The sequence below is a fragment of the Dipodomys spectabilis genome, unplaced genomic scaffold (assembly GCF_019054845.1).
Source record: "Dipodomys spectabilis isolate Male_0828 unplaced genomic scaffold, ASM1905484v1 ptg000557l, whole genome shotgun sequence".
NCBI classification, from domain to species: domain Eukaryota; kingdom Metazoa; phylum Chordata; class Mammalia; order Rodentia; family Heteromyidae; genus Dipodomys; species Dipodomys spectabilis.
The window spans coordinates 1052682-1061281 of record NW_024871234.1 but is presented as its reverse complement, the minus strand read 5'-3'; the positions used below and the strand labels follow the sequence as shown (position 1 = coordinate 1061281).

Genomic DNA, 8600 nt, shown 5'->3' with positions numbered 1-8600 from the left:
ATACATTAATAGTTGGGGATTTTAAAACACCACTCTCCCCACCAGGTAGATCAACTCGGCAAAAACTAAACAGAGAAACCACAGATCTAAACAGCTGCAGAGATCAACAAGATTTAACAGACATCTACCGAATAGTTCACCCAGCATCATCAGAATACACGTTTTTCTCAGCAGCACAAGGAACATTTTATAAAATAGACCACATTTTAGGCCTCAAAGCAAACATGTCTAAATTCAGAAACAGTGAAGTTATACCTTGCATTCTCTCTGACCACAAGGGAATAAAAGTAGAACTCAACACCAAAAGCCACCAAAGAAAGTCCGGTAACACATGGAGGCTGAACAACACACTGCTGAATCACGAGTGGGTCATGGAAGAGATCAGAAAGGAAATTCAAATGTTCATGTTATTCAACAAAACTGAGAACACAAATTACCAGCTCCTTTGGGACACAGCAAAGGCAGTACTCAGAGGCAAGTTTATAGCTCTGAACTCCTACATCAACAAATTGGGGAGATCTGAAACCAAAAATTTAATGACATATCTAAACTTCCTTGAAAAGAGCAGCAAGATAAACCCCAATCCAGTAGATGGAAAGAAATAATTAAAATTAAATCAAAATTAAATAAATTAGAATCCAAAAAAACTATAGAAAGAATCAACAAAACAAAGAGTTGGTTCTTCGAAAAAATTAACAAAATTGACAGACCCTTAGCAATCTTATCAGAAAAAGAAGAGAACACACCCAAATAAATAAACTCAGAAATGAGAATGGAAACATCACCACGGAAACTTCTCAAAACTTTATGCTAATAAGTTTGAGAACTTGACAGAAATGGACCTTTTCCTAGCAAATATTGACATTCCAAAACTAAACCAAGATGAGTTAAACCATCTTAACAGACCCATATCAAGCATTGAAATAAAAAGAGCAATAAGAGCCCTCCCAGGTAAGAAAAGTCCAGGACCAGATGGTTTTACAGTGTAATTCTACAAGGCCTTCAAAGCAGAGCTCATACCAATACTCCTCCAACTCTTCAATGAAATTGAAAGAAAAAGTTCACTACAGAACACATTCTATGCAGCCATCATAACCCTCATCCCAAAACCAGGCAGGGACTCATCAAAGAAAGAAAACCATAGACCCATTTCTTTGATGAACATTGATGCAAAACTTCTCAACAAAATTTTGGCCAATCGACTTCAACAATTCATCCAAAAAATCATACATCAATATCATACAGGATTCATTACAGGAATGCAAAGCTGGTTCAATATACACAAATCAATTAATATAATTCATCACATCAACAGGAGCAAGGATAAGAACCACATGGTTATCTCAATAGATGCAGAAAAAGCATTCGACAAGATTCAACACCCCTTTATGAGGAAGGTTTTGGAGAAATTAGGAATCCATGGAACATTCCTCAATACAATAAAGGCTGTATATGACAAACCTACAGCCAGCATTATACTTAATGGTGAAAAACTAAAATCATTTCCTCTTAACTCAGCAACAAGACAAGGATGTCCACTCTCTCCACGTCTCTTCAATCTAGTATTAGAATGCCTAGCTACAGCAATAAGACAAGATCTAAACATAAAGGGGATCCAAATAGGGAAAGAAGAAATAAAACTCTCCTTCTTTGCAGATGACATGATCTTGGATTTGAAGAATCCCTTCGACTCCACTCCCAAATTACTCAAGCTGATTCAAAACTTTGGCAAAGTAGCCTGGTATAAAATTAAGCCCCCAAAATCAAGGGCTTTTCTGTATGCCGACAATGAGAAATGTGTGGCTGAAATTATGAAAGTAATTCCATTTGTAATATCCCCACAAAAAATAAAATACCTAGGAATTAAATTAACCAAAGGAGTGAAGTAACTTTACGATGAAAACTTTAAAATCTTGAAAAAGGAAATCAAAACAGAACTTAGAAAATGGCAAAACATTTCATGCACCTGGATTGGAAAGATTAACATCGTGAAAATGGCAATACTTCCCAAGGCTATCTACAAATTCAATGAGATACCTAGCAAAATTCCAACTTCGTTCTTCAAGGAAATAGAAGAGGCATTCTAAAAATTCATATGGAACAATAAAAGACCCAGAATAGCAAAAACGCTCCTCAACGGAAAGAACACTACTGGAGGAATAACAATACCAAATTTCAAACTCTACTATTAAGCCATAGTAATCAAAACAGCTTGGTACTGGCACAAGAACAGACCTCAGTACCAATGGAATAGAATTGAAAACCCAGAAATGAACCTACAGTCCTATAGCCATCTAATATTTGATAAGGGAGCTAAAAAAATAGAATGGAAGAAAGACAACCTTTTCAGTAAATGGTGCTGGCAAAATTGGTTAACTACTTGTAGAAAACTAAAGCTAGATCCTTATAGATCAACCTGCACCAGAGGCAACTCCAAATGGATCAAAGACCTTGGAGTCAAACCAGACACTCTGAAAACATTACAGGATGGAATAGGAGAAACCTTAGGTCTCCTTGCTCAGGCCGAAATTTTCTTAATAGAGACCCGGAAACACAACAAATCACAGAAAGGTTGGACAAATGGGATTGCATGAAGTTTCAGAGCTTCTTCATGGCAAAGGACATAGCTAGTAAGATCAATATAAAGCCCACAGATTGGGAGAGGATCTTTAATAGCCATACAATGGACAAGGTCTCATATCTAAAATATACTTGGAACTTAAAGAATTAAATCCGCCAACAACAAATCCTCAAAGAAACAACTGCCCAATAAATAAGTGGGCTAAAGACATAAAGAGAAACTTCTCTGAAGAAGAAAGAAGGATGGCCAATAGACACATGAAGAAATGCTCAATCTCCCTAGCCATAAAAGAAATGCAAATCAAGACAACATTGAGATACCACCTCACCCCAGTTAGAATGGTAAAAATCAAGAACTCTAACAACAACAGATGCTGGAGGGGATGTGGACAGAAGGGAACCTTACTGAATTGTTGGTGTGAGTGTAAACTTGTTCAACCACTTTGGAAAGCAGTATGGAGGTTCTTCAAAAGACTTCATATGGAGTTCCCCTATGACCCAGCAATCCCACTTTTGGGTATTTACCCAAATGTTTACAAACAAGACCACACTAAAGCTACCAGCACAACTATGTTTATTGCAGCATTATTTCCCATAGCTAAGATATGGAACCAACCCAGATGCCCCTCAGTGGATGAATGGATCAAGAAAAAGTTGTATATATACACAATGGAATTCTATGCCTCCATCAGAAAGAAAGACATTGCCCCATTTGTTAGGAAATGGAAAGACTTGGAAAAATTTATATTAAGTGAAGTAAGCCAAGCCCAAAGAAACATAGGTCCCATGGTTTCCCTTATTTGCAATATCTAGTATATGTATGAGTCAAGCAGAAAAGGTCAGATAATGTGATGTTAGGAAAATGAACCCTTAGATATGTATTTTAATGTTTTTTTCTTTCATGTATTTGTTTCTAACGCATTTATAAGATTATTTCTTTGTTGCTTTGTATCTCCCTCCCCCACAGTATAACCCCTGCTTTCACTGTATTTGATGTTGGTACAATTTGTATAAGAGAGGGGGAAAAACAAGTCGTTTAAGGATACAGTTGGACCCGTTGCAACAATGAGAAGTACATGTTGTCATGTCGAAAACCAACTTTACAACTTTGGTGCGGGGGTGGGGGGGGGGGAAGGGAGGACGGGGGGGGGTGGAGGATTGGGCGGGGGGCAGGGGGAGGCTGGGAAGGGATGTGAAGGGCAAAGAAAGGAGGAATCTGCAATGCTTGATAAGAAATGTACTCATTATCTTGCCCACGTAATTGTAAGCCCTCTGTACAGTATTTTCACAAAAAAATAAAAAAATAAATAAAAGAAAAGAAAAGAAAAGAACCTAAGGGATATGAGGACCAAATTTTTATGATATTTCACTATGTATCCTATGGAAAGCAAAACAAAATGCACCAGAAGAAAGCTCAGAAAATCTGAATATAATACAGGCCTATTTGTACTCACTAACTGTCATAGATGTATATGTTAATTCTAAGGAGACTTAAGTTCTAATAGCATTCAAACTACTGGAAAACACTCATGTTTTACCGATACAAATTATGTCCATACAGGTAGACCCATTGCAACTGTGAAATGTACAAGTCGTTATGTTGAAAACGAACTTTACAACTTTCGTGCAGGGGGTAGGGAGGAGAGGGGAGAAGGGAAGGCGAGGAGGATTGGGTGGGGAGGATGGAAAAGGATAGGAGGGGGAAACAACGGAGGAGGCTACAATGCTTGATAAGAAATGTACTCACTATCTTGCCCATGTAATTGTAACTCCTCTGTACAGTATTTTCACAATAAAGAAAAAACGTATGTCCAAAAAAATATTAGTGATTAGGAAAAATGATAATTTGCCTTATTACAAAATAATACATAATATGGGGAAAAACCAGTTGTTTAAGGATACAGGTGGACCTGTTGCAACAATGAGAAGTACAAGTTGTCATGTCCAAAACGAGCTTTACAACGTTGGTGCGGGGGGGGGGGGGGGGAGGGGGAGGGAAGTGGGGGAAGGAGAAGGATTGGGATTAGGGGGGGAGGGGGGAAGCTGGTAAGGGATGTGAAGGGTAAACAAAGGAGGAGGCTGCAATGCTTGGTAAGAAATGTATGCATTATCCTGCCCATGTAACTGTAACTCCTCTGTACAGTATGTTCACAAATAAAATTAAATTAAATTTTAAAAAAAGTAATACATAATCCACTCACCACGGTGGTTACATTTTCCCTGTCTCTCCACATGTGACCATTTAATTTATTTTTAGTTCATTCATTCATTCATTCATTCATTAGTTTGGTGCTAATACTAGAGCTTGAACTCAGGGCCTTGCTCTGTCTCAGAATTTATTTATTTTGTTTTAGTTTTCTCAAGGCTAGCATTTTACCGCTTGTAAGACAGCTCCATTTCTAGCTTTTGCTGGTTACTTTCAAACCAGAATCTAATGGACTATTTTTCTTTGTCTGGTTTCAAACCACAATCATCAGATTTTGTCTTTCTGATTAGCTAGGAATAAAGAGATGAGCCACCAGTGTGGCTCCTACTTTTTCCTATACTTATCTATTGCACATACTTAGATAGCAATTTAATATTGAGAGTATAGAAGCAAGATGTACAGTGATTATATTGTTCTGTCAGAAATTCAAATTAGTAATGTAAATTTCTTCTTAAGACCATACACAAAAAATACTTAAGAAGAAATCTGATGATTTGTGTGAGTGTGTGTGTGTGTGCTGTTGCAATATGTTCCACATATAAGCACTGTGCAGGTGTGTCCAGCCATTCAGATTTACTGCATGAATATCTGCCTTGAGATACCAACTCATGGACAATGTCTAAGTGTCCACTCTAGGCTTCCTGATGAAGAGGATTATACTTATCCTCATACCTAGTATTCATATGAGTGGCCTTTTTGGAAAGTAGTGTCTGCACTGTATTAAGCTGCAAGGCAAGCACTCTATACTGAGCCACCTTCCCAGCCCAAGGATTAAGATTCTTATCTGTAATTTGGTCAAAGCTATGTCTCTTTATGTAGGCGACTAACAATGTATTTACTAATTTCAAGTAAATACATAAATTCTATTTCCATCTTTTTTAAAAAAAAAAAAAAAAAAACCTTGTTTGTAAATTGAGTAGAAGCATGGATTTTGTGGCTAGCTAGGTCATTGCACATCTGTATCTCTTTCCTCTCTCTGTTTTATGGTTCTCATAGACAATATGATTGCTCCATAATTATCCTAATTTATTTTGCTTTTATATTTTTGGTTGCATCATTTCATTTTCTGCTCTGCCATTTCCCAAAACAGCACCACATGAACAGAAAAATCCAGAAGTGGTGCTGTGGCTCAAGTGGTAGAGCGCTTGCCTTGATTTGAAGAGCTCAAGGACAGTGCCCAGGCATAGAGGTCAGGCCCCACAACTAATTTAAAAATAAAAGAATCTCAATACTTGATAATTCTACTAACAGATCTGACTGAAATCAGTTGAATCACACTTTTCCTGTAAAATGAAGGAATAGATCCAGGCTAGGAAAGCAGCTAGAGAAGGCAGGCAGATTGTATCTGTAACAAAACTTTGTGGAAAATGGAATCGAGGATTACTTACTGGTGATTCACTTGTACTTGAAGCATGATTCTGAATTATTGCTTGGTGATTCTGAACTATTGCTTTGATCATTATATTCTCCAAGAAGAAAAAGTGAAATTTAATTGATAGCAAAGGACTACTAATACATTTTGACTTCTCATTAAGCATCTTCAATCATCAAAATCACCTGAAGACAATAGATAGGCCTATTTTTAGATGAAAACAAATGTCTTTAAAAAAAAAAGAATTTAGGTAGTCATACAAAGGACTTCTATTTTACTACTGCATTATACATTTTTTCTAATGTTGGATAACAACATTTGAAAGCTATTGGAAAGCTCTTAAATCCCATATGTTGAATAGTGAGTTCTCTTACACTATAACATGGTATTTCCCAAATCATTTACATAGAAGGCATTGTTTCCTATTTTCTCATTCCTAGAATAAGCTGCACATGAAGACACCACTGGTCCTTATTTTTAGTCTGTACCTTTGAATACTGAGGAAAATCTTTCCTCTGCTCCCTATAATTCACTACTCTCCAGTTAGAATAATTTAGAATAGTAAAAATGGAAAAAGAGAAAATAAATCATGGTGAAAAAACATATGCAGAACATTCACCAGTTTTTTCTGACCAGTTCAACCAATGTGAACTATCCCACTGGTACTCAAAATCTCTGATTAGGCAATTCTGACGAAGACAAGGAACAAGATGAAAAAATGAGGAATGGTATCAATTGCAAGAAAAAAATGGAGTAGGATCCAAGCAAATTTCTTCTTTGGGATGCCGAAATTTATCGGCTTACTGTGGTGTGAACACTACTTTCCAAAAAGGCCACCCAGATGAATACTAGGGATGAGGACGAGTATACCCCTCTTCATCGGGAAGCCTAGAGTGGACACTTAGACATTGTCCATGAGTTGGTATCTCAAGGCAGATATTCATGCAATAACTGTGAATGGCTGGACACCCCTGCACAGTACTTATATGTGGAATAATACCAGAATGGCTTCTTTATTAATTCATCATGATGCAGATACCAATCCCCAAGGCCTCTTGACCTCCTTGCATCTTGCTGCTGGGAATAGAAATAGCAAAGATACTCTGTATCTCCTTCTGTTGAACCATTATATCAAACCAGGTCTGAAGAACAACTTTGAAGAAACTGCATTTGATATTGCCAAAACGGTAAGTATGTATCACTACCTCTTTGAAGTTGTCGAAGGCTGTACAAATTGTTCTCCTATGTCGTAATGGTTTGGTTAAGTTTCTTAAATTTCAAAAATGCCAGTCCATCTTCTGTGTCCCTACAAATTTTTTTCACAATACAAAGCAACAACAATATCTTACTATAAAAATTTATGTATTCCATGGTATTCTTCCAAGTGAATTGCATGACTTTGATATCAAAATGTATTCAAGAGTTGTTTGTATACATCTGTAATGATTTCTGCAGAGTTTGTGATTCTTTAAATCAGAAATAATTTTAACTTATCTGTTGAAATGAATAGTATAGAAACTAAAGATGTTCCTGGAGCTTTTCTGAAAAAAGTATATCTATGTTTGTGTAATGTCCATAATCTATTTCATTCTCTCCTAGATATAAAACTTTGAATTCTACATTGTTATATAATGTATAGATTCATTAATAAATGTGACCTTTCAGATTGCATTCCATATAGAAGAATTTTAAGACTCCTTTTTTTCGTAGTTTCTTATATTATTTTATTTCTTTGGGATAAAATGGCAATATTATCTAATTTCAAGTTTTGTAACGGTTATGCTATGTAAAGGCCTTTCTAAGGTGAAAATTTAATACACTGATGTCAAACTAACATTTAATTCTATGAATTACATGTATTGTTACACTTGTATTTTTGTAATCAACTTTTTAATAACTGTTTTTCATTTCTTGAATCAGAAGAATGGAAAATATGGAATACTTCACAAATTTTCATATCATCCTTGTGCAAGTGCCATGTTAATCTCTGTATTGTTGTAATTTGGGTAGACCTGCTGCTGAAGCATGTACTATCCTCTAAATTTAAGTACATAATGATCTAATTTTTATACAGGCATATATCCATGGTTGCCTATTTGTAACAAGGAACCCTTATTGTTCCTAAAAATGCTATTGATCTTATTTCTCTAAATTTCTGTGTACACTGGAAAAAACTTATATAGTTTGGTTGATTGCTCACATTTACAATTTTTTTGTCAATGACTATTTTGTCGTTTTCATTTTAAATTTGATCATACTTTGAAGCCTTTACAGATAAGTCCAAAGGTGGTGGCTTTTCAAGTACTTATTTATCAACTGAGTTAGCTTTGTGGAGCTAATGGATTCAAAGTAAGCCTTGCTTAAGAGCTACTTCTAACTTTCTGCAGCTTAAAATTTCCCAAATGAGGTCTTGCTGGGACAAATGTCTACTTGAACTGTGAA

General features: G+C 36.1%; 1 pseudogene; it reads right to left on the bottom strand.

Annotated features, from left to right (window-relative positions):
- Positions 1–8085: 8085 nt before the first annotated feature.
- On the bottom strand, positions 8086–8185 carry LOC122100052 (annotated as a pseudogene).
- Between the last annotated feature and the right edge of the window lie 415 nt (positions 8186–8600).